This window comes from Rhinoderma darwinii (assembly GCF_050947455.1).
Source record: "Rhinoderma darwinii isolate aRhiDar2 chromosome 5 unlocalized genomic scaffold, aRhiDar2.hap1 SUPER_5_unloc_23, whole genome shotgun sequence".
Lineage (NCBI taxonomy): Eukaryota > Metazoa > Chordata > Amphibia > Anura > Rhinodermatidae > Rhinoderma > Rhinoderma darwinii.
Window position 1 is genome coordinate 27,370 of NW_027461780.1, and position 26,941 is coordinate 54,310.

Genomic DNA, 26,941 nt, shown 5'->3' on the forward strand with positions numbered 1-26,941 from the left:
TCGGGCAGGCTCGGGCAACGCGCGGCCCGTTCGGGTTATCGCTTCTCGGCCTTTTGGCTAAGATCAAGTGTAGTATCTGTTCTTATCAGTTTAATATCTGATACGTCCCCTATCTGGGGACCATATATTAAATGGATTTTTAGAACAGGGAGATGGAAATAGAGCTTGCTCTGTCCACTCCACGCATTGACCTGGTATTGCAGTATTTCCAGGACCGGTGCACCCTTTCCTTATGTGTTGACTAAAAGCAGATTCCAAAAGTGTTTTTTGTCTTTGCTATTGTTTCTGTCTTTCTGAAGGGATCTCCCCTTTTAATCCCATTATTTCAACACCTGTTGGACAATGCATGAGTGATAATGAGCTCATTGATTAAATGCAATTAATGAATAGATTGCCACCTCTTGTTGTGTGTCGTCTGTGTTTCTGTGTTTCCGGCATTTCACATTGGAACACCTCATTCACCTTCCTTGTCTTCTCTCCACCCTCCCTTTTAGGTAAGTTAAAGAGCTGCACCTGAGCCAGCCACTGATTGATTGATTGATTGATTGATTGATTGATTGATTGATTGATTGATTGATGCAGCACAACAGTCAAATAGTGGAGTGGAGTAGGGGAACAGCAAACAGCCAATAAAGCAGCCCGCCCGCTCGCCTGCCCGCCACAATGGACCTACCTGTGTACACTAGATGGATGTGATGGAATGTACTGTCGTCCCTACATTTCAAGAAGAAGTAAGAATTGCAGTTGCAACAAAGCCTTGCTTGCCTACAAAGAGAGCAGCAATTTGGATTTGTTACTATGTTACCTAGAAGAATAACAAACTGTGCAAGGATGGAGGTTGTAGGAGCAAGGAGAAGTTGTCTGTAAAGTTGGTGGATGCCTATTTTCCATTTTGCAGTCCCTTGTCTCCCTCTTGTGGCCTCCTGGAGGCAACTAGCTGTGCAAAAAAAAGACAGCCTGGCGGCCGGCTGTTGCAGTGTTGCCCTCTCAGGCAACACTGAGTGACTGACTGAGCCTCACCGTCTTATATAAAGTTCAGACGGAACTTTGCACGTGTCATAGTGGAGCCCTCAGGATTCCAGAGCCAGCTTTCTGACATCATAATGGGGCCTCAGAGATAAAAGCCTGGGCCCAGGCAGTGTTGGTCAGTGCTGCTCAGCAGGCAGCACTGGACTGGACTGGATTACAGCTGATACAAGGTGTGAAGGAACAAGGGGTGGCTGTGGGCATGCACTTGCTGCCGCTGCCAGTGTTTATCTGCATGGCAGCAGGGCATTTGGGCGTTGCCAGGAAGGCGTTTTTATGTAGATTCCTCCTCTTTCAGCACTGCATTGTGGTGCAAGCAAAAGAAGCAAATCCTGTCTGGCTTCCTCTCCGGCCTTTATTCACCTCCCGTGTAGCTGTGAGTGTGTGAGCCTGCAGGGCCCCATGGAATTGCCTAGAAGTAGGCTGAATCGCTGCAAGGGCTGAACAGCAGTATCGGGCAGGCTCGGGCAACGCGCGGCCCGTTCGGGTTATCGCTTCTCGGCCTTTTGGCTAAGATCAAGTGTAGTATCTGTTCTTATCAGTTTAATATCTGATACGTCCCCTATCTGGGGACCATATATTAAATGGATTTTTAGAACAGGGAGATGGAAATAGAGCTTGCTCTGTCCACTCCACGCATTGACCTGGTATTGCAGTATTTCCAGGACCGGTGCACCCTTTCCTTATGTGTTGACTAAAAGCAGATTCCAAAAGTGTTTTTTGTCTTTGCTATTGTTTCTGTCTTTCTGAAGGGATCTCCCCTTTTAATCCCATTATTTCAACACCTGTTGGACAATGCATGAGTGATAATGAGCTCATTGATTAAATGCAATTAATGAATAGATTGCCACCTCTTGTTGTGTGTCGTCTGTGTTTCTGTGTTTCCGGCATTTCACATTGGAACACCTCATTCACCTTCCTTGTCTTCTCTCCGCCCTCCCTTTTAGGTAAGTTAAAGAGCTGCACCTGAGCCAGCCACTGATTGATTGATTGATTGATTGATTGATTGATTGATTGATTGATTGATTGATGCAGCACAACAGTCAAATAGTGGAGTGGAGTAGGGGAACAGCAAACAGCCAATAAAGCAGCCCGCCCGCTCGCCTGCCCGCCACAATGGACCTACCTGTGTACACTAGATGGATGTGATGGAATGTACTGTCGTCCCTACATTTCAAGAAGAAGTAAGAATTGCAGTTGCAACAAAGCCTTGCTTGCCTACAAAGAGAGCAGCAATTTGGATTTGTTACTATGTTACCTAGAAGAATAACAAACTGTGCAAGGATGGAGGTTGTAGGAGCAAGGAGAAGTTGTCTGTAAAGTTGGTGGATGCCTATTTTCCATTTTGCAGTCCCTTGTCTCCCTCTTGTGGCCTCCTGGAGGCAACTAGCTGTGCAAAAAAAAGACAGCCTGGCGGCCGGCTGTTGCAGTGTTGCCCTCTCAGGCAACACTGAGTGACTGACTGAGCCTCACCGTCTTATATAAAGTTCAGACGGAACTTTGCACGTGTCATAGTGGAGCCCTCAGGATTCCAGAGCCAGCTTTCTGACATCATAATGGGGCCTCAGAGATAAAAGCCTGGGCCCAGGCAGTGTTGGTCAGTGCTGCTCAGCAGGCAGCACTGGACTGGACTGGATTACAGCTGATACAAGGTGTGAAGGAACAAGGGGTGGCTGTGGGCATGCACTTGCTGCCGCTGCCAGTGTTTATCTGCATGGCAGCAGGGCATTTGGGCGTTGCCAGGAAGGCGTTTTTATGTAGATTCCTCCTCTTTCAGCACTGCATTGTGGTGCAAGCAAAAGAAGCAAATCCTGTCTGGCTTCCTCTCCGGCCTTTATTCACCTCCCGTGTAGCTGTGAGTGTGTGAGCCTGCAGGGCCCCATGGAATTGCCTAGAAGTAGGCTGAATCGCTGCAAGGGCTGAACAGCAGTATCGGGCAGGCTCGGGCAACGCGCGGCCCCTTCGGGTTATCGCTTCTCGGCCTTTTGGCTAAGATCAAGTGTAGTATCTGTTCTTATCAGTTTAATATCTGATACGTCCCCTATCTGGGGACCATATATTAAATGGATTTTTAGAACAGGGAGATGGAAATAGAGCTTGCTCTGTCCACTCCACGCATTGACCTGGTATTGCAGTATTTCCAGGACCGGTGCACCCTTTCCTTATGTGTTGACTAAAAGCAGATTCCAAAAGTGTTTTTTGTCTTTGCTATTGTTTCTGTCTTTCTGAAGGGATCTCCCCTTTTAATCCCATTATTTCAACACCTGTTGGACAATGCATGAGTGATAATGAGCTCATTGATTAAATGCAATTAATGAATAGATTGCCACCTCTTGTTGTGTGTCGTCTGTGTTTCTGTGTTTCCGGCATTTCACATTGGAACACCTCATTCACCTTCCTTGTCTTCTCTCCGCCCTCCCTTTTAGGTAAGTTAAAGAGCTGCACCAGAGCCAGCCACTGATTGATTGATTGATTGATTGATTGATTGATTGATTGATTGATTGATTGATTGATTGATGCAGCACAACAGTCAAATAGTGGAGTGGAGTAGGGGAACAGCAAACAGCCAATAAAGCAGCCCGCCCGCTCGCCTGCCCGCCACAATGGACCTACCTGTGTACACTAGATGGATGTGATGGAATGTACTGTCGTCCCTACATTTCAAGAAGAAGTAAGAATTGCAGTTGCAACAAAGCCTTGCTTGCCTACAAAGAGAGCAGCAATTTGGATTTGTTACTATGTTACCTAGAAGAATAACAAACTGTGCAAGGATGGAGGTTGTAGGAGCAAGGAGAAGTTGTCTGTAAAGTTGGTGGATGCCTATTTTCCATTTTGCAGTCCCTTGTCTCCCTCTTGTGGCCTCCTGGAGGCAACTAGCTGTGCAAAAAAAAGACAGCCTGGCGGCCGGCTGTTGCAGTGTTGCCCTCTCAGGCAACACTGAGTGACTGACTGAGCCTCACCGTCTTATATAAAGTTCAGACGGAACTTTGCACGTGTCATAGTGGAGCCCTCAGGATTCCAGAGCCAGCTTTCTGACATCATAATGGGGCCTCAGAGATAAAAGCCTGGGCCCAGGCAGTGTTGGTCAGTGCTGCTCAGCAGGCAGCACTGGACTGGACTGGATTACAGCTGATACAAGGTGTGAAGGAACAAGGGGTGGCTGTGGGCATGCACTTGCTGCCGCTGCCAGTGTTTATCTGCATGGCAGCAGGGCATTTGGGCGTTGCCAGGAAGGCGTTTTTATGTAGATTCCTCCTCTTTCAGCACTGCATTGTGGTGCAAGCAAAAGAAGCAAATCCTGTCTGGCTTCCTCTCCGGCCTTTATTCACCTCCCGTGTAGCTGTGAGTGTGTGAGCCTGCAGGGCCCCATGGAATTGCCTAGAAGTAGGCTGAATCGCTGCAAGGGCTGAACAGCAGTATCGGGCAGGCTCGGGCAACGCGCGGCCCGTTCGGGTTATCGCTTCTCGGCCTTTTGGCTAAGATCAAGTGTAGTATCTGTTCTTATCAGTTTAATATCTGATACGTCCCCTATCTGGGGACCATATATTAAATGGATTTTTAGAACAGGGAGATGGAAATAGAGCTTGCTCTGTCCACTCCACGCATTGACCTGGTATTGCAGTATTTCCAGGACCGGTGCACCCTTTCCTTATGTGTTGACTAAAAGCAGATTCCAAAAGTGTTTTTTGTCTTTGCTATTGTTTCTGTCTTTCTGAAGGGATCTCCCCTTTTAATCCCATTATTTCAACACCTGTTGGACAATGCATGAGTGATAATGAGCTCATTGATTAAATGCAATTAATGAATAGATTGCCACCTCTTGTTGTGTGTCGTCTGTGTTTCTGTGTTTCCGGCATTTCACATTGGAACACCTCATTCACCTTCCTTGTCTTCTCTCCGCCCTCCCTTTTAGGTAAGTTAAAGAGCTGCACCTGAGCCAGCCACTGATTGATTGATTGATTGATTGATTGATTGATTGATTGATTGATTGATTGATGCAGCACAACAGTCAAATAGTGGAGTGGAGTAGGGGAACAGCAAACAGCCAATAAAGCAGCCCGCCCGCTCGCCTGCCCGCCACAATGGACCTACCTGTGTACACTAGATGGATGTGATGGAATGTACTGTCGTCCCTACATTTCAAGAAGAAGTAAGAATTGCAGTTGCAACAAAGCCTTGCTTGCCTACAAAGAGAGCAGCAATTTGGATTTGTTACTATGTTACCTAGAAGAATAACAAACTGTGCAAGGATGGAGGTTGTAGGAGCAAGGAGAAGTTGTCTGTAAAGTTGGTGGATGCCTATTTTCCATTTTGCAGTCCCTTGTCTCCCTCTTGTGGCCTCCTGGAGGCAACTAGCTGTGCAAAAAAAAGACAGCCTGGCGGCCGGCTGTTGCAGTGTTGCCCTCTCAGGCAACACTGAGTGACTGACTGAGCCTCACCGTCTTATATAAAGTTCAGACGGAACTTTGCACGTGTCATAGTGGAGCCCTCAGGATTCCAGAGCCAGCTTTCTGACATCATAATGGGGCCTCAGAGATAAAAGCCTGGGCCCAGGCAGTGTTGGTCAGTGCTGCTCAGCAGGCAGCACTGGACTGGACTGGATTACAGCTGATACAAGGTGTGAAGGAACAAGGGGTGGCTGTGGGCATGCACTTGCTGCCGCTGCCAGTGTTTATCTGCATGGCAGCAGGGCATTTGGGCGTTGCCAGGAAGGCGTTTTTATGTAGATTCCTCCTCTTTCAGCACTGCATTGTGGTGCAAGCAAAAGAAGCAAATCCTGTCTGGCTTCCTCTCCGGCCTTTATTCACCTCCCGTGTAGCTGTGAGTGTGTGAGCCTGCAGGGCCCCATGGAATTGCCTAGAAGTAGGCTGAATCGCTGCAAGGGCTGAACAGCAGTATCGGGCAGGCTCGGGCAACGCGCGGCCCGTTCGGGTTATCGCTTCTCGGCCTTTTGGCTAAGATCAAGTGTAGTATCTGTTCTTATCAGTTTAATATCTGATACGTCCCCTATCTGGGGACCATATATTAAATGGATTTTTAGAACAGGGAGATGGAAATAGAGCTTGCTCTGTCCACTCCACGCATTGACCTGGTATTGCAGTATTTCCAGGACCGGTGCACCCTTTCCTTATGTGTTGACTAAAAGCAGATTCCAAAAGTGTTTTTTGTCTTTGCTATTGTTTCTGTCTTTCTGAAGGGATCTCCCCTTTTAATCCCATTATTTCAACACCTGTTGGACAATGCATGAGTGATAATGAGCTCATTGATTAAATGCAATTAATGAATAGATTGCCACCTCTTGTTGTGTGTCGTCTGTGTTTCTGTGTTTCCGGCATTTCACATTGGAACACCTCATTCACCTTCCTTGTCTTCTCTCCACCCTCCCTTTTAGGTAAGTTAAAGAGCTGCACCTGAGCCAGCCACTGATTGATTGATTGATTGATTGATTGATTGATTGATTGATTGATTGATTGATTGATGCAGCACAACAGTCAAATAGTGGAGTGGAGTAGGGGAACAGCAAACAGCCAATAAAGCAGCCCGCCCGCTCGCCTGCCCGCCACAATGGACCTACCTGTGTACACTAGATGGATGTGATGGAATGTACTGTCGTCCCTACATTTCAAGAAGAAGTAAGAATTGCAGTTGCAACAAAGCCTTGCTTGCCTACAAAGAGAGCAGCAATTTGGATTTGTTACTATGTTACCTAGAAGAATAACAAACTGTGCAAGGATGGAGGTTGTAGGAGCAAGGAGAAGTTGTCTGTAAAGTTGGTGGATGCCTATTTTCCATTTTGCAGTCCCTTGTCTCCCTCTTGTGGCCTCCTGGAGGCAACTAGCTGTGCAAAAAAAAGACAGCCTGGCGGCCGGCTGTTGCAGTGTTGCCCTCTCAGGCAACACTGAGTGACTGACTGAGCCTCACCGTCTTATATAAAGTTCAGACGGAACTTTGCACGTGTCATAGTGGAGCCCTCAGGATTCCAGAGCCAGCTTTCTGACATCATAATGGGGCCTCAGAGATAAAAGCCTGGGCCCAGGCAGTGTTGGTCAGTGCTGCTCAGCAGGCAGCACTGGACTGGACTGGATTACAGCTGATACAAGGTGTGAAGGAACAAGGGGTGGCTGTGGGCATGCACTTGCTGCCGCTGCCAGTGTTTATCTGCATGGCAGCAGGGCATTTGGGCGTTGCCAGGAAGGCGTTTTTATGTAGATTCCTCCTCTTTCAGCACTGCATTGTGGTGCAAGCAAAAGAAGCAAATCCTGTCTGGCTTCCTCTCCGGCCTTTATTCACCTCCCGTGTAGCTGTGAGTGTGTGAGCCTGCAGGGCCCCATGGAATTGCCTAGAAGTAGGCTGAATCGCTGCAAGGGCTGAACAGCAGTATCGGGCAGGCTCGGGCAACGCGCGGCCCGTTCGGGTTATCGCTTCTCGGCCTTTTGGCTAAGATCAAGTGTAGTATCTGTTCTTATCAGTTTAATATCTGATACGTCCCCTATCTGGGGACCATATATTAAATGGATTTTTAGAACAGGGAGATGGAAATAGAGCTTGCTCTGTCCACTCCACGCATTGACCTGGTATTGCAGTATTTCCAGGACCGGTGCACCCTTTCCTTATGTGTTGACTAAAAGCAGATTCCAAAAGTGTTTTTTGTCTTTGCTATTGTTTCTGTCTTTCTGAAGGGATCTCCCCTTTTAATCCCATTATTTCAACACCTGTTGGACAATGCATGAGTGATAATGAGCTCATTGATTAAATGCAATTAATGAATAGATTGCCACCTCTTGTTGTGTGTCGTCTGTGTTTCTGTGTTTCCGGCATTTCACATTGGAACACCTCATTCACCTTCCTTGTCTTCTCTCCACCCTCCCTTTTAGGTAAGTTAAAGAGCTGCACCTGAGCCAGCCACTGATTGATTGATTGATTGATTGATTGATTGATTGATTGATTGATTGATTGATTGCAGCACAACAGTCAAATAGTGGAGTGGAGTAGGGGAACAGCAAACAGCCAATAAAGCAGCCCGCCCGCTCGCCTGCCCGCCACAATGGACCTACCTGTGTACACTAGATGGATGTGATGGAATGTACTGTCGTCCCTACATTTCAAGAAGAAGTAAGAATTGCAGTTGCAACAAAGCCTTGCTTGCCTACAAAGAGAGCAGCAATTTGGATTTGTTACTATGTTACCTAGAAGAATAACAAACTGTGCAAGGATGGAGGTTGTAGGAGCAAGGAGAAGTTGTCTGTAAAGTTGGTGGATGCCTATTTTCCATTTTGCAGTCCCTTGTCTCCCTCTTGTGGCCTCCTGGAGGCAACTAGCTGTGCAAAAAAAAGACAGCCTGGCGGCCGGCTGTTGCAGTGTTGCCCTCTCAGGCAACACTGAGTGACTGACTGAGCCTCACCGTCTTATATAAAGTTCAGACGGAACTTTGCACGTGTCATAGTGGAGCCCTCAGGATTCCAGAGCCAGCTTTCTGACATCATAATGGGGCCTCAGAGATAAAAGCCTGGGCCCAGGCAGTGTTGGTCAGTGCTGCTCAGCAGGCAGCACTGGACTGGACTGGATTACAGCTGATACAAGGTGTGAAGGAACAAGGGGTGGCTGTGGGCATGCACTTGCTGCCGCTGCCAGTGTTTATCTGCATGGCAGCAGGGCATTTGGGCGTTGCCAGGAAGGCGTTTTTATGTAGATTCCTCCTCTTTCAGCACTGCATTGTGGTGCAAGCAAAAGAAGCAAATCCTGTCTGGCTTCCTCTCCGGCCTTTATTCACCTCCCGTGTAGCTGTGAGTGTGTGAGCCTGCAGGGCCCCATGGAATTGCCTAGAAGTAGGCTGAATCGCTGCAAGGGCTGAACAGCAGTATCGGGCAGGCTCGGGCAACGCGCGGCCCGTTCGGGTTATCGCTTCTCGGCCTTTTGGCTAAGATCAAGTGTAGTATCTGTTCTTATCAGTTTAATATCTGATACGTCCCCTATCTGGGGACCATATATTAAATGGATTTTTAGAACAGGGAGATGGAAATAGAGCTTGCTCTGTCCACTCCACGCATTGACCTGGTATTGCAGTATTTCCAGGACCGGTGCACCCTTTCCTTATGTGTTGACTAAAAGCAGATTCCAAAAGTGTTTTTTGTCTTTGCTATTGTTTCTGTCTTTCTGAAGGGATCTCCCCTTTTAATCCCATTATTTCAACACCTGTTGGACAATGCATGAGTGATAATGAGCTCATTGATTAAATGCAATTAATGAATAGATTGCCACCTCTTGTTGTGTGTCGTCTGTGTTTCTGTGTTTCCGGCATTTCACATTGGAACACCTCATTCACCTTCCTTGTCTTCTCTCCGCCCTCCCTTTTAGGTAAGTTAAAGAGCTGCACCTGAGCCAGCCACTGATTGATTGATTGATTGATTGATTGATTGATTGATTGATTGATTGATTGATTGATGCAGCACAACAGTCAAATAGTGGAGTGGAGTAGGGGAACAGCAAACAGCCAATAAAGCAGCCCGCCCGCTCGCCTGCCCGCCACAATGGACCTACCTGTGTACACTAGATGGATGTGATGGAATGTACTGTCGTCCCTACATTTCAAGAAGAAGTAAGAATTGCAGTTGCAACAAAGCCTTGCTTGCCTACAAAGAGAGCAGCAATTTGGATTTGTTACTATGTTACCTAGAAGAATAACAAACTGTGCAAGGATGGAGGTTGTAGGAGCAAGGAGAAGTTGTCTGTAAAGTTGGTGGATGCCTATTTTCCATTTTGCAGTCCCTTGTCTCCCTCTTGTGGCCTCCTGGAGGCAACTAGCTGTGCAAAAAAAAGACAGCCTGGCGGCCGGCTGTTGCAGTGTTGCCCTCTCAGGCAACACTGAGTGACTGACTGAGCCTCACCGTCTTATATAAAGTTCAGACGGAACTTTGCACGTGTCATAGTGGAGCCCTCAGGATTCCAGAGCCAGCTTTCTGACATCATAATGGGGCCTCAGAGATAAAAGCCTGGGCCCAGGCAGTGTTGGTCAGTGCTGCTCAGCAGGCAGCACTGGACTGGACTGGATTACAGCTGATACAAGGTGTGAAGGAACAAGGGGTGGCTGTGGGCATGCACTTGCTGCCGCTGCCAGTGTTTATCTGCATGGCAGCAGGGCATTTGGGCGTTGCCAGGAAGGCGTTTTTATGTAGATTCCTCCTCTTTCAGCACTGCATTGTGGTGCAAGCAAAAGAAGCAAATCCTGTCTGGCTTCCTCTCCGGCCTTTATTCACCTCCCGTGTAGCTGTGAGTGTGTGAGCCTGCAGGGCCCCATGGAATTGCCTAGAAGTAGGCTGAATCGCTGCAAGGGCTGAACAGCAGTATCGGGCAGGCTCGGGCAACGCGCGGCCCGTTCGGGTTATCGCTTCTCGGCCTTTTGGCTAAGATCAAGTGTAGTATCTGTTCTTATCAGTTTAATATCTGATACGTCCCCTATCTGGGGACCATATATTAAATGGATTTTTAGAACAGGGAGATGGAAATAGAGCTTGCTCTGTCCACTCCACGCATTGACCTGGTATTGCAGTATTTCCAGGACCGGTGCACCCTTTCCTTATGTGTTGACTAAAAGCAGATTCCAAAAGTGTTTTTTGTCTTTGCTATTGTTTCTGTCTTTCTGAAGGGATCTCCCCTTTTAATCCCATTATTTCAACACCTGTTGGACAATGCATGAGTGATAATGAGCTCATTGATTAAATGCAATTAATGAATAGATTGCCACCTCTTGTTGTGTGTCGTCTGTGTTTCTGTGTTTCCGGCATTTCACATTGGAACACCTCATTCACCTTCCTTGTCTTCTCTCCGCCCTCCCTTTTAGGTAAGTTAAAGAGCTGCACCTGAGCCAGCCACTGATTGATTGATTGATTGATTGATTGATTGATTGATTGATTGATTGATTGATTGATTGATTGATGCAGCACAACAGTCAAATAGTGGAGTGGAGTAGGGGAACAGCAAACAGCCAATAAAGCAGCCCGCCCGCTCGCCTGCCCGCCACAATGGACCTACCTGTGTACACTAGATGGATGTGATGGAATGTACTGTCGTCCCTACATTTCAAGAAGAAGTAAGAATTGCAGTTGCAACAAAGCCTTGCTTGCCTACAAAGAGAGCAGCAATTTGGATTTGTTACTATGTTACCTAGAAGAATAACAAACTGTGCAAGGATGGAGGTTGTAGGAGCAAGGAGAAGTTGTCTGTAAAGTTGGTGGATGCCTATTTTCCATTTTGCAGTCCCTTGTCTCCCTCTTGTGGCCTCCTGGAGGCAACTAGCTGTGCAAAAAAAAGACAGCCTGGCGGCCGGCTGTTGCAGTGTTGCCCTCTCAGGCAACACTGAGTGACTGACTGAGCCTCACCGTCTTATATAAAGTTCAGACGGAACTTTGCACGTGTCATAGTGGAGCCCTCAGGATTCCAGAGCCAGCTTTCTGACATCATAATGGGGCCTCAGAGATAAAAGCCTGGGCCCAGGCAGTGTTGGTCAGTGCTGCTCAGCAGGCAGCACTGGACTGGACTGGATTACAGCTGATACAAGGTGTGAAGGAACAAGGGGTGGCTGTGGGCATGCACTTGCTGCCGCTGCCAGTGTTTATCTGCATGGCAGCAGGGCATTTGGGCGTTGCCAGGAAGGCGTTTTTATGTAGATTCCTCCTCTTTCAGCACTGCATTGTGGTGCAAGCAAAAGAAGCAAATCCTGTCTGGCTTCCTCTCCGGCCTTTATTCACCTCCCGTGTAGCTGTGAGTGTGTGAGCCTGCAGGGCCCCATGGAATTGCCTAGAAGTAGGCTGAATCGCTGCAAGGGCTGAACAGCAGTATCGGGCAGGCTCGGGCAACGCGCGGCCCGTTCGGGTTATCGCTTCTCGGCCTTTTGGCTAAGATCAAGTGTAGTATCTGTTCTTATCAGTTTAATATCTGAACGTCCCCTATCTGGGGACCATATATTAAATGGATTTTTAGAACAGGGAGATGGAAATAGAGCTTGCTCTGTCCACTCCACGCATTGACCTGGTATTGCAGTATTTCCAGGACCGGTGCACCCTTTCCTTATGTGTTGACTAAAAGCAGATTCCAAAAGTGTTTTTTGTCTTTGCTATTGTTTCTGTCTTTCTGAAGGGATCTCCCCTTTTAATCCCATTATTTCAACACCTGTTGGACAATGCATGAGTGATAATGAGCTCATTGATTAAATGCAATTAATGAATAGATTGCCACCTCTTGTTGTGTGTCGTCTGTGTTTCTGTGTTTCCGGCATTTCACATTGGAACACCTCATTCACCTTCCTTGTCTTCTCTCCGCCCTCCCTTTTAGGTAAGTTAAAGAGCTGCACCTGAGCCAGCCACTGATTGATTGATTGATTGATTGATTGATTGATTGATTGATTGATTGATGCAGCACAACAGTCAAATAGTGGAGTGGAGTAGGGGAACAGCAAACAGCCAATAAAGCAGCCCGCCCGCTCGCCTGCCCGCCACAATGGACCTACCTGTGTACACTAGATGGATGTGATGGAATGTACTGTCGTCCCTACATTTCAAGAAGAAGTAAGAATTGCAGTTGCAACAAAGCCTTGCTTGCCTACAAAGAGAGCAGCAATTTGGATTTGTTACTATGTTACCTAGAAGAATAACAAACTGTGCAAGGATGGAGGTTGTAGGAGCAAGGAGAAGTTGTCTGTAAAGTTGGTGGATGCCTATTTTCCATTTTGCAGTCCCTTGTCTCCCTCTTGTGGCCTCCTGGAGGCAACTAGCTGTGCAAAAAAAAGACAGCCTGGCGGCCGGCTGTTGCAGTGTTGCCCTCTCAGGCAACACTGAGTGACTGACTGAGCCTCACCGTCTTATATAAAGTTCAGACGGAACTTTGCACGTGTCATAGTGGAGCCCTCAGGATTCCAGAGCCAGCTTTCTGACATCATAATGGGGCCTCAGAGATAAAAGCCTGGGCCCAGGCAGTGTTGGTCAGTGCTGCTCAGCAGGCAGCACTGGACTGGACTGGATTACAGCTGATACAAGGTGTGAAGGAACAAGGGGTGGCTGTGGGCATGCACTTGCTGCCGCTGCCAGTGTTTATCTGCATGGCAGCAGGGCATTTGGGCGTTGCCAGGAAGGCGTTTTTATGTAGATTCCTCCTCTTTCAGCACTGCATTGTGGTGCAAGCAAAAGAAGCAAATCCTGTCTGGCTTCCTCTCCGGCCTTTATTCACCTCCCGTGTAGCTGTGAGTGTGTGAGCCTGCAGGGCCCCATGGAATTGCCTAGAAGTAGGCTGAATCGCTGCAAGGGCTGAACAGCAGTATCGGGCAGGCTCGGGCAACGCGCGGCCCGTTCGGGTTATCGCTTCTCGGCCTTTTGGCTAAGATCAAGTGTAGTATCTGTTCTTATCAGTTTAATATCTGATACGTCCCCTATCTGGGGACCATATATTAAATGGATTTTTAGAACAGGGAGATGGAAATAGAGCTTGCTCTGTCCACTCCACGCATTGACCTGGTATTGCAGTATTTCCAGGACCGGTGCACCCTTTCCTTATGTGTTGACTAAAAGCAGATTCCAAAAGTGTTTTTTGTCTTTGCTATTGTTTCTGTCTTTCTGAAGGGATCTCCCCTTTTAATCCCATTATTTCAACACCTGTTGGACAATGCATGAGTGATAATGAGCTCATTGATTAAATGCAATTAATGAATAGATTGCCACCTCTTGTTGTGTGTCGTCTGTGTTTCTGTGTTTCCGGCATTTCACATTGGAACACCTCATTCACCTTCCTTGTCTTCTCTCCGCCCTCCCTTTTAGGTAAGTTAAAGAGCTGCACCTGAGCCAGCCACTGATTGATTGATTGATTGATTGATTGATTGATTGATTGATTGATTGATTGATTGATTGATTGATTGATTGATTGATTGATTGATGCAGCACAACAGTCAAATAGTGGAGTGGAGTAGGGGAACAGCAAACAGCCAATAAAGCAGCCCGCCCGCTCGCCTGCCCGCCACAATGGACCTACCTGTGTACACTAGATGGATGTGATGGAATGTACTGTCGTCCCTACATTTCAAGAAGAAGTAAGAATTGCAGTTGCAACAAAGCCTTGCTTGCCTACAAAGAGAGCAGCAATTTGGATTTGTTACTATGTTACCTAGAAGAATAACAAACTGTGCAAGGATGGAGGTTGTAGGAGCAAGGAGAAGTTGTCTGTAAAGTTGGTGGATGCCTATTTTCCATTTTGCAGTCCCTTGTCTCCCTCTTGTGGCCTCCTGGAGGCAACTAGCTGTGCAAAAAAAAGACAGCCTGGCGGCCGGCTGTTGCAGTGTTGCCCTCTCAGGCAACACTGAGTGACTGACTGAGCCTCACCGTCTTATATAAAGTTCAGACGGAACTTTGCACGTGTCATAGTGGAGCCCTCAGGATTCCAGAGCCAGCTTTCTGACATCATAATGGGGCCTCAGAGATAAAAGCCTGGGCCCAGGCAGTGTTGGTCAGTGCTGCTCAGCAGGCAGCACTGGACTGGACTGGATTACAGCTGATACAAGGTGTGAAGGAACAAGGGGTGGCTGTGGGCATGCACTTGCTGCCGCTGCCAGTGTTTATCTGCATGGCAGCAGGGCATTTGGGCGTTGCCAGGAAGGCGTTTTTATGTAGATTCCTCCTCTTTCAGCACTGCATTGTGGTGCAAGCAAAAGAAGCAAATCCTGTCTGGCTTCCTCTCCGGCCTTTATTCACCTCCCGTGTAGCTGTGAGTGTGTGAGCCTGCAGGGCCCCATGGAATTGCCTAGAAGTAGGCTGAATCGCTGCAAGGGCTGAACAGCAGTATCGGGCAGGCTCGGGCAACGCGCGGCCCGTTCGGGTTATCGCTTCTCGGCCTTTTGGCTAAGATCAAGTGTAGTATCTGTTCTTATCAGTTTAATATCTGATACGTCCCCTATCTGGGGACCATATATTAAATGGATTTTTAGAACAGGGAGATGGAAATAGAGATTGCTCTGTCCACTCCACGCATTGACCTGGTATTGCAGTATTTCCAGGACCGGTGCACCCTTTCCTTATGTGTTGACTAAAAGCAGATTCCAAAAGTGTTTTTTGTCTTTGCTATTGTTTCTGTCTTTCTGAAGGGATCTCCCCTTTTAATCCCATTATTTCAACACCTGTTGGACAATGCATGAGTGATAATGAGCTCATTGATTAAATGCAATTAATGAATAGATTGCCACCTCTTGTTGTGTGTCGTCTGTGTTTCTGTGTTTCCGGCATTTCACATTGGAACACCTCATTCACCTTCCTTGTCTTCTCTCCGCCCTCCCTTTTAGGTAAGTTAAAGAGCTGCACCTGAGCCAGCCACTGATTGATTGATTGATTGATTGATTGATTGATTGATTGATTGATGCAGCACAACAGTCAAATAGTGGAGTGGAGTAGGGGAACAGCAAACAGCCAATAAAGCAGCCCGCCCGCTCGCCTGCCCGCCACAATGGACCTACCTGTGTACACTAGATGGATGTGATGGAATGTACTGTCGTCCCTACATTTCAAGAAGAAGTAAGAATTGCAGTTGCAACAAAGCCTTGCTTGCCTACAAAGAGAGCAGCAATTTGGATTTGTTACTATGTTACCTAGAAGAATAACAAACTGTGCAAGGATGGAGGTTGTAGGAGCAAGGAGAAGTTGTCTGTAAAGTTGGTGGATGCCTATTTTCCATTTTGCAGTCCCTTGTCTCCCTCTTGTGGCCTCCTGGAGGCAACTAGCTGTGCAAAAAAAAGACAGCCTGGCGGCCGGCTGTTGCAGTGTTGCCCTCTCAGGCAACACTGAGTGACTGACTGAGCCTCACCGTCTTATATAAAGTTCAGACGGAACTTTGCACGTGTCATAGTGGAGCCCTCAGGATTCCAGAGCCAGCTTTCTGACATCATAATGGGGCCTCAGAGATAAAAGCCTGGGCCCAGGCAGTGTTGGTCAGTGCTGCTCAGCAGGCAGCACTGGACTGGACTGGATTACAGCTGATACAAGGTGTGAAGGAACAAGGGGTGGCTGTGGGCATGCACTTGCTGCCGCTGCCAGTGTTTATCTGCATGGCAGCAGGGCATTTGGGCGTTGCCAGGAAGGCGTTTTTATGTAGATTCCTCCTCTTTCAGCACTGCATTGTGGTGCAAGCAAAAGAAGCAAATCCTGTCTGGCTTCCTCTCCGGCCTTTATTCACCTCCCGTGTAGCTGTGAGTGTGTGAGCCTGCAGGGCCCCATGGAATTGCCTAGAAGTAGGCTGAATCGCTGCAAGGGCTGAACAGCAGTATCGGGCAGGCTCGGGCAACGCGCGGCCCGTTCGGGTTATCGCTTCTCGGCCTTTTGGCTAAGATCAAGTGTAGTATCTGTTCTTATCAGTTTAATATCTGATACGTCCCCTATCTGGGGACCATATATTAAATGGATTTTTAGAACAGGGAGATGGAAATAGAGCTTGCTCTGTCCACTCCACGCATTGACCTGGTATTGCAGTATTTCCAGGACCGGTGCACCCTTTCCTTATGTGTTGACTAAAAGCAGATTCCAAAAGTGTTTTTTGTCTTTGCTATTGTTTCTGTCTTTCTGAAGGGATCTCCGCTTTTAATCCCATTATTTCAACACCTGTTGGACAATGCATGAGTGATAATGAGCTCATTGATTAAATGCAATTAATGAATAGATTGCCACCTCTTGTTGTGTGTCGTCTGTGTTTCTGTGTTTCCGGCATTTCACATTGGAACACCTCATTCACCTTCCTTGTCTTCTCTCCGCCCTCCCTTTTAGGTAAGTTAAAGAGCTGCACCTGAGCCAGCCACTGATTGATTGATTGATTGATTGATTGATTGATTGATTGATTGATGCAGCACAACAGTCAAATAGTGGAGTGGAGTAGGGGAACAGCAAACAGCCAATAAAGCAGCCCGCCCGCTCGCCTGCCCGCCACAATGGACCTACCTGTGTACACTAGATGGATGTGATGGAATGTACTGTCGTCCCTACATTTCAAGAAGAAGTAAGAATTGCAGTTGCAACAAAGCCTTGCTTGCCTACAAAGAGAGCAGCAATTTGGATTTGTTACTATGTTACCTAGAAGAATAACAAACTGTGCAAGGATGGAGGTTGTAGGAGCAAGGAGAAGTTGTCTGTAAAGTTGGTGGATGCCTATTTTCCATTTTGCAGTCCCTTGTCTCCCTCTTGTGGCCTCCTGGAGGCAACTAGCTGTGCAAAAAAAAGACAGCCTGGCGGCCGGCTGTTGCAGTGTTGCCCTCTCAGGCAACACTGAGTGACTGACTGAGCCTCACCGTCTTATATAAAGTTCAGACGGAACTTTGCACGTGTCATAGTGGAGCCCTCAGGATTCCAGAGCCAGCTTTCTGACATCATAATGGGGCCTCAGAGATAAAAGCCTGGGCCCAGGCAGTGTTGGTCAGTGCTGCTCAGCAGGCAGCACTGGACTGGACTGGATTACAGCTGATACAAGGTGTGAAGGAACAAGGGGTGGCTGTGGGCATGCACTTGCTGCCGCTGCCAGTGTTTATCTGCATGGCAGCAGGGCATTTGGGCGTTGCCAGGAAGGCGTTTTTATGTAGATTCCTCCTCTTTCAGCACTGCATTGTGGTGCAAGCAAAAGAAGCAAATCCTGTCTGGCTTCCTCTCCGGCCTTTATTCACCTCCCGTGTAGCTGTGAGTGTGTGAGCCTGCAGGGCCCCATGGAATTGCCTAGAAGTAGGCTGAATCGCTGCAAGGGCTGAACAGCAGTATCGGGCAGGCTCGGGCAACGCGCGGCCCGTTCGGGTTATCGCTTCTCGGCCTTTTGGCTAAGATCAAGTGTAGTATCTGTTCTTATCAGTTTAATATCTGATACGTCCCCTATCTGGGGACCATATATTAAATGGATTTTTAGAACAGGGAGATGGAAATAGAGCTTGCTCTGTCCACTCCACGCATTGACCTGGTATTGCAGTATTTCCAGGACCGGTGCACCCTTTCCTTATGTGTTGACTAAAAGCAGATTCCAAAAGTGTTTTTTGTCTTTGCTATTGTTTCTGTCTTTCTGAAGGGATCTCCCCTTTTAATCCCATTATTTCAACACCTGTTGGACAATGCATGAGTGATAATGAGCTCATTGATTAAATGCAATTAATGAATAGATTGCCACCTCTTGTTGTGTGTCGTCTGTGTTTCTGTGTTTCCGGCATTTCACATTGGAACACCTCATTCACCTTCCTTGTCTTCTCTCCGCCCTCCCTTTTAGGTAAGTTAAAGAGCTGCACCTGAGCCAGCCACTGATTGATTGATTGATTGATTGATTGATTGATTGATTGATTGATTGATGCAGCACAACAGTCAAATAGTGGAGTGGAGTAGGGGAACAGCAAACAGCCAATAAAGCAGCCCGCCCGCTCGCCTGCCCGCCACAATGGACCTACCTGTGTACACTAGATGGATGTGATGGAATGTACTGTCGTCCCTACATTTCAAGAAGAAGTAAGAATTGCAGTTGCAACAAAGCCTTGCTTGCCTACAAAGAGAGCAGCAATTTGGATTTGTTACTATGTTACCTAGAAGAATAACAAACTGTGCAAGGATGGAGGTTGTAGGAGCAAGGAGAAGTTGTCTGTAAAGTTGGTGGATGCCTATTTTCCATTTTGCAGTCCCTTGTCTCCCTCTTGTGGCCTCCTGGAGGCAACTAGCTGTGCAAAAAAAAGACAGCCTGGCGGCCGGCTGTTGCAGTGTTGCCCTCTCAGGCAACACTGAGTGACTGACTGAGCCTCACCGTCTTATATAAAGTTCAGACGGAACTTTGCACGTGTCATAGTGGAGCCCTCAGGATTCCAGAGCCAGCTTTCTGACATCATAATGGGGCCTCAGAGATAAAAGCCTGGGCCCAGGCAGTGTTGGTCAGTGCTGCTCAGCAGGCAGCACTGGACTGGACTGGATTACAGCTGATACAAGGTGTGAAGGAACAAGGGGTGGCTGTGGGCATGCACTTGCTGCCGCTGCCAGTGTTTATCTGCATGGCAGCAGGGCATTTGGGCGTTGCCAGGAAGGCGTTTTTATGTAGATTCCTCCTCTTTCAGCACTGCATTGTGGTGCAAGCAAAAGAAGCAAATCCTGTCTGGCTTCCTCTCCGGCCTTTATTCACCTCCCGTGTAGCTGTGAGTGTGTGAGCCTGCAGGGCCCCATGGAATTGCCTAGAAGTAGGCTGAATCGCTGCAAGGGCTGAACAGCAGTATCGGGCAGGCTCGGGCAACGCGCGGCCCGTTCGGGTTATCGCTTCTCGGCCTTTTGGCTAAGATCAAGTGTAGTATCTGTTCTTATCAGTTTAATATCTGATACGTCCCCTATCTGGGGACCATATATTAAATGGATTTTTAGAACAGGGAGATGGAAATAGAGCTTGCTCTGTCCACTCCACGCATTGACCTGGTATTGCAGTATTTCCAGGACCGGTGCACCCTTTCCTTATGTGTTGACTAAAAGCAGATTCCAAAAGTGTTTTTTGTCTTTGCTATTGTTTCTGTCTTTCTGAAGGGATCTCCCCTTTTAATCCCATTATTTCAACACCTGTTGGACAATGCATGAGTGATAATGAGCTCATTGATTAAATGCAATTAATGAATAGATTGCCACCTCTTGTTGTGTGTCGTCTGTGTTTCTGTGTTTCCGGCATTTCACATTGGAACACCTCATTCACCTTCCTTGTCTTCTCTCCGCCCTCCCTTTTAGGTAAGTTAAAGAGCTGCACCTGAGCCAGCCACTGATTGATTGATTGATTGATTGATTGATTGATTGATTGATTGATTGATTGATGCAGCACAACAGTCAAATAGTGGAGTGGAGTAGGGGAACAGCAAACAGCCAATAAAGCAGCCCGCCCGCTCGCCTGCCCGCCACAATGGACCTACCTGTGTACACTAGATGGATGTGATGGAATGTACTGTCGTCCCTACATTTCAAGAAGAAGTAAGAATTGCAGTTGCAACAAAGCCTTGCTTGCCTACAAAGAGAGCAGCAATTTGGATTTGTTACTATGTTACCTAGAAGAATAACAAACTGTGCAAGGATGGAGGTTGTAGGAGCAAGGAGAAGTTGTCTGTAAAGTTGGTGGATGCCTATTTTCCATTTTGCAGTCCCTTGTCTCCCTCTTGTGGCCTCCTGGAGGCAACTAGCTGTGCAAAAAAAAGACAGCCTGGCGGCCGGCTGTTGCAGTGTTGCCCTCTCAGGCAACACTGAGTGACTGACTGAGCCTCACCGTCTTATATAAAGTTCAGACGGAACTTTGCACGTGTCATAGTGGAGCCCTCAGGATTCCAGAGCCAGCTTTCTGACATCATAATGGGGCCTCAGAGATAAAAGCCTGGGCCCAGGCAGTGTTGGTCAGTGCTGCTCAGCAGGCAGCACTGGACTGGACTGGATTACAGCTGATACAAGGTGTGAAGGAACAAGGGGTGGCTGTGGGCATGCACTTGCTGCCGCTGCCAGTGTTTATCTGCATGGCAGCAGGGCATTTGGGCGTTGCCAGGAAGGCGTTTTTATGTAGATTCCTCCTCTTTCAGCACTGCATTGTGGTGCAAGCAAAAGAAGCAAATCCTGTCTGGCTTCCTCTCCGGCCTTTATTCACCTCCCGTGTAGCTGTGAGTGTGTGAGCCTGCAGGGCCCCATGGAATTGCCTAGAAGTAGGCTGAATCGCTGCAAGGGCTGAACAGCAGTATCGGGCAGGCTCGGGCAACGCGCGGCCCGTTCGGGTTATCGCTTCTCGGCCTTTTGGCTAAGATCAAGTGTAGTATCTGTTCTTATCAGTTTAATATCTGATACGTCCCCTATCTGGGGACCATATATTAAATGGATTTTTAGAACAGGGAGATGGAAATAGAGCTTGCTCTGTCCACTCCACGCATTGACCTGGTATTGCAGTATTTCCAGGACCGGTGCACCCTTTCCTTATGTGTTGACTAAAAGCAGATTCCAAAAGTGTTTTTTGTCTTTGCTATTGTTTCTGTCTTTCTGAAGGGATCTCCCCTTTTAATCCCATTATTTCAACACCTGTTGGACAATGCATGAGTGATAATGAGCTCATTGATTAAATGCAATTAATGAATAGATTGCCACCTCTTGTTGTGTGTCGTCTGTGTTTCTGTGTTTCCGGCATTTCACATTGGAACACCTCATTCACCTTCCTTGTCTTCTCTCCGCCCTCCCTTTTAGGTAAGTTAAAGAGCTGCACCTGAGCCAGCCACTGATTGATTGATTGATTGATTGATTGATTGATTGATGCAGCACAACAGTCAAATAGTGGAGTGGAGTAGGGGAACAGCAAACAGCCAATAAAGCAGCCCGCCCGCTCGCCTGCCCGCCACAATGGACCTACCTGTGTACACTAGATGGATGTGATGGAATGTACTGTCGTCCCTACATTTCAAGAAGAAGTAAGAATTGCAGTTGCAACAAAGCCTTGCTTGCCTACAAAGAGAGCAGCAATTTGGATTTGTTACTATGTTACCTAGAAGAATAACAAACTGTGCAAGGATGGAGGTTGTAGGAGCAAGGAGAAGTTGTCTGTAAAGTTGGTGGATGCCTATTTTCCATTTTGCAGTCCCTTGTCTCCCTCTTGTGGCCTCCTGGAGGCAACTAGCTGTGCAAAAAAAAGACAGCCTGGCGGCCGGCTGTTGCAGTGTTGCCCTCTCAGGCAACACTGAGTGACTGACTGAGCCTCACCGTCTTATATAAAGTTCAGACGGAACTTTGCACGTGTCATAGTGGAGCCCTCAGGATTCCAGAGCCAGCTTTCTGACATCATAATGGGGCCTCAGAGATAAAAGCCTGGGCCCAGGCAGTGTTGGTCAGTGCTGCTCAGCAGGCAGCACTGGACTGGACTGGATTACAGCTGATACAAGGTGTGAAGGAACAAGGGGTGGCTGTGGGCATGCACTTGCTGCCGCTGCCAGTGTTTATCTGCATGGCAGCAGGGCATTTGGGCGTTGCCAGGAAGGCGTTTTTATGTAGATTCCTCCTCTTTCAGCACTGCATTGTGGTGCAAGCAAAAGAAGCAAATCCTGTCTGGCTTCCTCTCCGGCCTTTATTCACCTCCCGTGTAGCTGTGAGTGTGTGAGCCTGCAGGGCCCCATGGAATTGCCTAGAAGTAGGCTGAATCGCTGCAAGGGCTGAACAGCAGTATCGGGCAGGCTCGGGCAACGCGCGGCCCGTTCGGGTTATCGCTTCTCGCCCTTTTGGCTAAGATCAAGTGTAGTATCTGTTCTTATCAGTTTAATATCTGATACGTCCCCTATCTGGGGACCATATATTAAATGGATTTTTAGAACAGGGAGATGGAAATAGAGCTTGCTCTGTCCACTCCACGCATTGACCTGGTATTGCAGTATTTCCAGGACCGGTGCACCCTTTCCTTATGTGTTGACTAAAAGCAGATTCCAAAAGTGTTTTTTGTCTTTGCTATTGTTTCTGTCTTTCTGAAGGGATCTCCCCTTTTAATCCCATTATTTCAACACCTGTTGGACAATGCATGAGTGATAATGAGCTCATTGATTAAATGCAATTAATGAATAGATTGCCACCTCTTGTTGTGTGTCGTCTGTGTTTCTGTGTTTCCGGCATTTCACATTGGAACACCTCATTCACCTTCCTTGTCTTCTCTCCGCCCTCCCTTTTAGGTAAGTTAAAGAGCTGCACCTGAGCCAGCCACTGATTGATTGATTGATTGATTGATTGATTGATTGATGCAGCACAACAGTCAAATAGTGGAGTGGAGTAGGGGAACAGCAAACAGCCAATAAAGCAGCCCGCCCGCTCGCCTGCCCGCCACAATGGACCTACCTGTGTACACTAGATGGATGTGATGGAATGTACTGTCGTCCCTACATTTCAAGAAGAAGTAAGAATTGCAGTTGCAACAAAGCCTTGCTTGCCTACAAAGAGAGCAGCAATTTGGATTTGTTACTATGTTACCTAGAAGAATAACAAACTGTGCAAGGATGGAGGTTGTAGGAGCAAGGAGAAGTTGTCTGTAAAGTTGGTGGATGCCTATTTTCCATTTTGCAGTCCCTTGTCTCCCTCTTGTGGCCTCCTGGAGGCAACTAGCTGTGCAAAAAAAAGACAGCCTGGCGGCCGGCTGTTGCAGTGTTGCCCTCTCAGGCAACACTGAGTGACTGACTGAGCCTCACCGTCTTATATAAAGTTCAGACGGAACTTTGCACGTGTCATAGTGGAGCCCTCAGGATTCCAGAGCCAGCTTTCTGACATCATAATGGGGCCTCAGAGATAAAAGCCTGGGCCCAGGCAGTGTTGGTCAGTGCTGCTCAGCAGGCAGCACTGGACTGGACTGGATTACAGCTGATACAAGGTGTGAAGGAACAAGGGGTGGCTGTGGGCATGCACTTGCTGCCGCTGCCAGTGTTTATCTGCATGGCAGCAGGGAATTTGGGCGTTGCCAGGAAGGCGTTTTTATGTAGATTCCTCCTCTTTCAGCACTGCATTGTGGTGCAAGCAAAAGAAGCAAATCCTGTCTGGCTTCCTCTCCGGCCTTTATTCACCTCCCGTGTAGCTGTGAGTGTGTGAGCCTGCAGGGCCCCATGGAATTGCCTAGAAGTAGGCTGAATCGCTGCAAGGGCTGAACAGCAGTATCGGGCAGGCTCGGGCAACGCGCGGCCCGTTCGGGTTATCGCTTCTCGGCCTTTTGGCTAAGATCAAGTGTAGTATCTGTTCTTATCAGTTTAATATCTGATACGTCCCCTATCTGGGGACCATATATTAAATGGATTTTTAGAACAGGGAGATGGAAATAGAGCTTGCTCTGTCCACTCCACGCATTGACCTGGTATTGCAGTATTTCCAGGACCGGTGCACCCTTTCCTTATGTGTTGACTAAAAGCAGATTCCAAAAGTGTTTTTTGTCTTTGCTATTGTTTCTGTCTTTCTGAAGGGATCTCCCCTTTTAATCCCATTATTTCAACACCTGTTGGACAATGCATGAGTGATAATGAGCTCATTGATTAAATGCAATTAATGAATAGATTGCCACCTCTTGTTGTGTGTCGTCTGTGTTTCTGTGTTTCCGGCATTTCACATTGGAACACCTCATTCACCTTCCTTGTCTTCTCTCCGCCCTCCCTTTTAGGTAAGTTAAAGAGCTGCACCTGAGCCAGCCACTGATTGATTGATTGATTGATTGATTGATTGATTGATTGATTGATTGATTGATTGATTGATTGATTGATTGATGCAGCACAACAGTCAAATAGTGGAGTGGAGTAGGGGAACAGCAAACAGCCAATAAAGCAGCCCGCCCGCTCGCCTGCCCGCCACAATGGACCTACCTGTGTACACTAGATGGATGTGATGGAATGTACTGTCGTCCCTACATTTCAAGAAGAAGTAAGAATTGCAGTTGCAACAAAGCCTTGCTTGCCTACAAAGAGAGCAGCAATTTGGATTTGTTACTATGTTACCTAGAAGAATAACAAACTGTGCAAGGATGGAGGTTGTAGGAGCAAGGAGAAGTTGTCTGTAAAGTTGGTGGATGCCTATTTTCCATTTTGCAGTCCCTTGTCTCCCTCTTGTGGCCTCCTGGAGGCAACTAGCTGTGCAAAAAAAAGACAGCCTGGCGGCCGGCTGTTGCAGTGTTGCCCTCTCAGGCAACACTGAGTGACTGACTGAGCCTCACCGTCTTATATAAAGTTCAGACGGAACTTTGCACGTGTCATAGTGGAGCCCTCAGGATTCCAGAGCCAGCTTTCTGACATCATAATGGGGCCTCAGAGATAAAAGCCTGGGCCCAGGCAGTGTTGGTCAGTGCTGCTCAGCAGGCAGCACTGGACTGGACTGGATTACAGCTGATACAAGGTGTGAAGGAACAAGGGGTGGCTGTGGGCATGCACTTGCTGCCGCTGCCAGTGTTTATCTGCATGGCAGCAGGGCATTTGGGCGTTGCCAGGAAGGCGTTTTTATGTAGATTCCTCCTCTTTCAGCACTGCATTGTGGTGCAAGCAAAAGAAGCAAATCCTGTCTGGCTTCCTCTCCGGCCTTTATTCACCTCCCGTGTAGCTGTGAGTGTGTGAGCCTGCAGGGCCCCATGGAATTGCCTAGAAGTAGGCTGAATCGCTGCAAGGGCTGAACAGCAGTATCGGGCAGGCTCGGGCAACGCGCGGCCCGTTCGGGTTATCGCTTCTCGCCCTTTTGGCTAAGATCAAGTGTAGTATCTGTTCTTATCAGTTTAATATCTGATACGTCCCCTATCTGGGGACCATATATTAAATGGATTTTTAGAACAGGGAGATGGAAATAGAGCTTGCTCTGTCCACTCCACGCATTGACCTGGTATTGCAGTATTTCCAGGACCGGTGCACCCTTTCCTTATGTGTTGACTAAAAGCAGATTCCAAAAGTGTTTTTTGTCTTTGCTATTGTTTCTGTCTTTCTGAAGGGATCTCCCCTTTTAATCCCATTATTTCAACACCTGTTGGACAATGCATGAGTGATAATGAGCTCATTGATTAAATGCAATTAATGAATAGATTGCCACCTCTTGTTGTGTGTCGTCTGTGTTTCTGTGTTTCCGGCATTTCACATTGGAACACCTCATTCACCTTCCTTGTCTTCTCTCCGCCCTCCCTTTTAGGTAAGTTAAAGAGCTGCACCTGAGCCAGCCACTGATTGATTGATTGATTGATTGATTGATTGATTGATTGATGCAGCACAACAGTCAAATAGTGGAGTGGAGTAGGGGAACAGCAAACAGCCAATAAAGCAGCCCGCCCGCTCGCCTGCCCGCCACAATGGACCTACCTGTGTACACTAGATGGATGTGATGGAATGTACTGTCGTCCCTACATTTCAAGAAGAAGTAAGAATTGCAGTTGCAACAAAGCCTTGCTTGCCTACAAAGAGAGCAGCAATTTGGATTTGTTACTATGTTACCTAGAAGAATAACAAACTGTGCAAGGATGGAGGTTGTAGGAGCAAGGAGAAGTTGTCTGTAAAGTTGGTGGATGCCTATTTTCCATTTTGCAGTCCCTTGTCTCCCTCTTGTGGCCTCCTGGAGGCAACTAGCTGTGCAAAAAAAAGACAGCCTGGCGGCCGGCTGTTGCAGTGTTGCCCTCTCAGGCAACACTGAGTGACTGACTGAGCCTCACCGTCTTATATAAAGTTCAGACGGAACTTTGCACGTGTCATAGTGGAGCCCTCAGGATTCCAGAGCCAGCTTTCTGACATCATAATGGGGCCTCAGAGATAAAAGCCTGGGCCCAGGCAGTGTTGGTCAGTGCTGCTCAGCAGGCAGCACTGGACTGGACTGGATTACAGCTGATACAAGGTGTGAAGGAACAAGGGGTGGCTGTGGGCATGCACTTGCTGCCGCTGCCAGTGTTTATCTGCATGGCAGCAGGGCATTTGGGCGTTGCCAGGAAGGCGTTTTTATGTAGATTCCTCCTCTTTCAGCACTGCATTGTGGTGCAAGCAAAAGAAGCAAATCCTGTCTGGCTTCCTCTCCGGCCTTTATTCACCTCCCGTGTAGCTGTGAGTGTGTGAGCCTGCAGGGCCCCATGGAATTGCCTAGAAGTAGGCTGAATCGCTGCAAGGGCTGAACAGCAGTATCGGGCAGGCTCGGGCAACGCGCGGCCCGTTCGGGTTATCGCTTCTCGGCCTTTTGGCTAAGATCAAGTGTAGTATCTGTTCTTATCAGTTTAATATCTGATACGTCCCCTATCTGGGGACCATATATTAAATGGATTTTTAGAACAGGGAGATGGAAATAGAGCTTGCTCTGTCCACTCCACGCATTGACCTGGTATTGCAGTATTTCCAGGACCGGTGCACCCTTTCCTTATGTGTTGACTAAAAGCAGATTCCAAAAGTGTTTTTTGTCTTTGCTATTGTTTCTGTCTTTCTGAAGGGATCTCC

The 26,941-nt window shown here is 47.7% G+C and overlaps 19 non-coding genes across 19 annotated transcripts; all 19 read left to right on the top strand.

Annotated features, from left to right (window-relative positions):
• The first annotated feature begins 37 nt into the window (after window positions 1–37).
• LOC142687520 (U2 spliceosomal RNA) lies at window positions 38–228 on the top strand. The gene has a single exon (XR_012856737.1). It is a non-coding gene; the product is annotated as a U2 spliceosomal RNA (small nuclear RNA).
• Window positions 229–1,516: 1,288 nt separating this feature from the next.
• LOC142687521 (U2 spliceosomal RNA) lies at window positions 1,517–1,707 on the top strand. The gene has a single exon (XR_012856738.1). It is a non-coding gene; the product is annotated as a U2 spliceosomal RNA (small nuclear RNA).
• A 1,288-nt stretch (window positions 1,708–2,995) lies between these two features.
• LOC142687522 (U2 spliceosomal RNA) lies at window positions 2,996–3,186 on the top strand. The gene has a single exon (XR_012856739.1). It is a non-coding gene; the product is annotated as a U2 spliceosomal RNA (small nuclear RNA).
• A 1,296-nt stretch (window positions 3,187–4,482) lies between these two features.
• LOC142687524 (U2 spliceosomal RNA) lies at window positions 4,483–4,673 on the top strand. The gene has a single exon (XR_012856740.1). It is a non-coding gene; the product is annotated as a U2 spliceosomal RNA (small nuclear RNA).
• Window positions 4,674–5,961: 1,288 nt separating this feature from the next.
• On the top strand, window positions 5,962–6,152 carry LOC142687526 (U2 spliceosomal RNA). The gene has a single exon (XR_012856742.1). It is a non-coding gene; the product is annotated as a U2 spliceosomal RNA (small nuclear RNA).
• A 1,292-nt stretch (window positions 6,153–7,444) lies between these two features.
• LOC142687527 (U2 spliceosomal RNA) lies at window positions 7,445–7,635 on the top strand. Its single transcript, XR_012856743.1, has one exon. It is a non-coding gene; the product is annotated as a U2 spliceosomal RNA (small nuclear RNA).
• A 1,289-nt stretch (window positions 7,636–8,924) lies between these two features.
• On the top strand, window positions 8,925–9,115 carry LOC142687528 (U2 spliceosomal RNA). Its single transcript, XR_012856744.1, has one exon. It is a non-coding gene; the product is annotated as a U2 spliceosomal RNA (small nuclear RNA).
• A 1,292-nt stretch (window positions 9,116–10,407) lies between these two features.
• Window positions 10,408–10,598, top strand: LOC142687529 (U2 spliceosomal RNA). Its single transcript, XR_012856745.1, has one exon. It is a non-coding gene; the product is annotated as a U2 spliceosomal RNA (small nuclear RNA).
• A 1,300-nt stretch (window positions 10,599–11,898) lies between these two features.
• On the top strand, window positions 11,899–12,088 carry LOC142687513 (U2 spliceosomal RNA). Its single transcript, XR_012856730.1, has one exon. It is a non-coding gene; the product is annotated as a U2 spliceosomal RNA (small nuclear RNA).
• Window positions 12,089–13,372: 1,284 nt separating this feature from the next.
• LOC142687530 (U2 spliceosomal RNA) lies at window positions 13,373–13,563 on the top strand. Its single transcript, XR_012856746.1, has one exon. It is a non-coding gene; the product is annotated as a U2 spliceosomal RNA (small nuclear RNA).
• Window positions 13,564–14,883: 1,320 nt separating this feature from the next.
• Window positions 14,884–15,074, top strand: LOC142687508 (U2 spliceosomal RNA). Its single transcript, XR_012856726.1, has one exon. It is a non-coding gene; the product is annotated as a U2 spliceosomal RNA (small nuclear RNA).
• Window positions 15,075–16,354: 1,280 nt separating this feature from the next.
• LOC142687531 (U2 spliceosomal RNA) lies at window positions 16,355–16,545 on the top strand. The gene has a single exon (XR_012856747.1). It is a non-coding gene; the product is annotated as a U2 spliceosomal RNA (small nuclear RNA).
• A 1,280-nt stretch (window positions 16,546–17,825) lies between these two features.
• LOC142687532 (U2 spliceosomal RNA) lies at window positions 17,826–18,016 on the top strand. The gene has a single exon (XR_012856748.1). It is a non-coding gene; the product is annotated as a U2 spliceosomal RNA (small nuclear RNA).
• A 1,284-nt stretch (window positions 18,017–19,300) lies between these two features.
• Window positions 19,301–19,491, top strand: LOC142687533 (U2 spliceosomal RNA). The gene has a single exon (XR_012856749.1). It is a non-coding gene; the product is annotated as a U2 spliceosomal RNA (small nuclear RNA).
• Window positions 19,492–20,779: 1,288 nt separating this feature from the next.
• Window positions 20,780–20,970, top strand: LOC142687535 (U2 spliceosomal RNA). The gene has a single exon (XR_012856750.1). It is a non-coding gene; the product is annotated as a U2 spliceosomal RNA (small nuclear RNA).
• A 1,272-nt stretch (window positions 20,971–22,242) lies between these two features.
• On the top strand, window positions 22,243–22,433 carry LOC142687509 (U2 spliceosomal RNA). The gene has a single exon (XR_012856727.1). It is a non-coding gene; the product is annotated as a U2 spliceosomal RNA (small nuclear RNA).
• A 1,272-nt stretch (window positions 22,434–23,705) lies between these two features.
• LOC142687536 (U2 spliceosomal RNA) lies at window positions 23,706–23,896 on the top strand. Its single transcript, XR_012856751.1, has one exon. It is a non-coding gene; the product is annotated as a U2 spliceosomal RNA (small nuclear RNA).
• A 1,308-nt stretch (window positions 23,897–25,204) lies between these two features.
• Window positions 25,205–25,395, top strand: LOC142687510 (U2 spliceosomal RNA). The gene has a single exon (XR_012856728.1). It is a non-coding gene; the product is annotated as a U2 spliceosomal RNA (small nuclear RNA).
• Window positions 25,396–26,671: 1,276 nt separating this feature from the next.
• On the top strand, window positions 26,672–26,862 carry LOC142687538 (U2 spliceosomal RNA). Its single transcript, XR_012856753.1, has one exon. It is a non-coding gene; the product is annotated as a U2 spliceosomal RNA (small nuclear RNA).
• The last annotated feature ends 79 nt before the right edge of the window (window positions 26,863–26,941 follow it).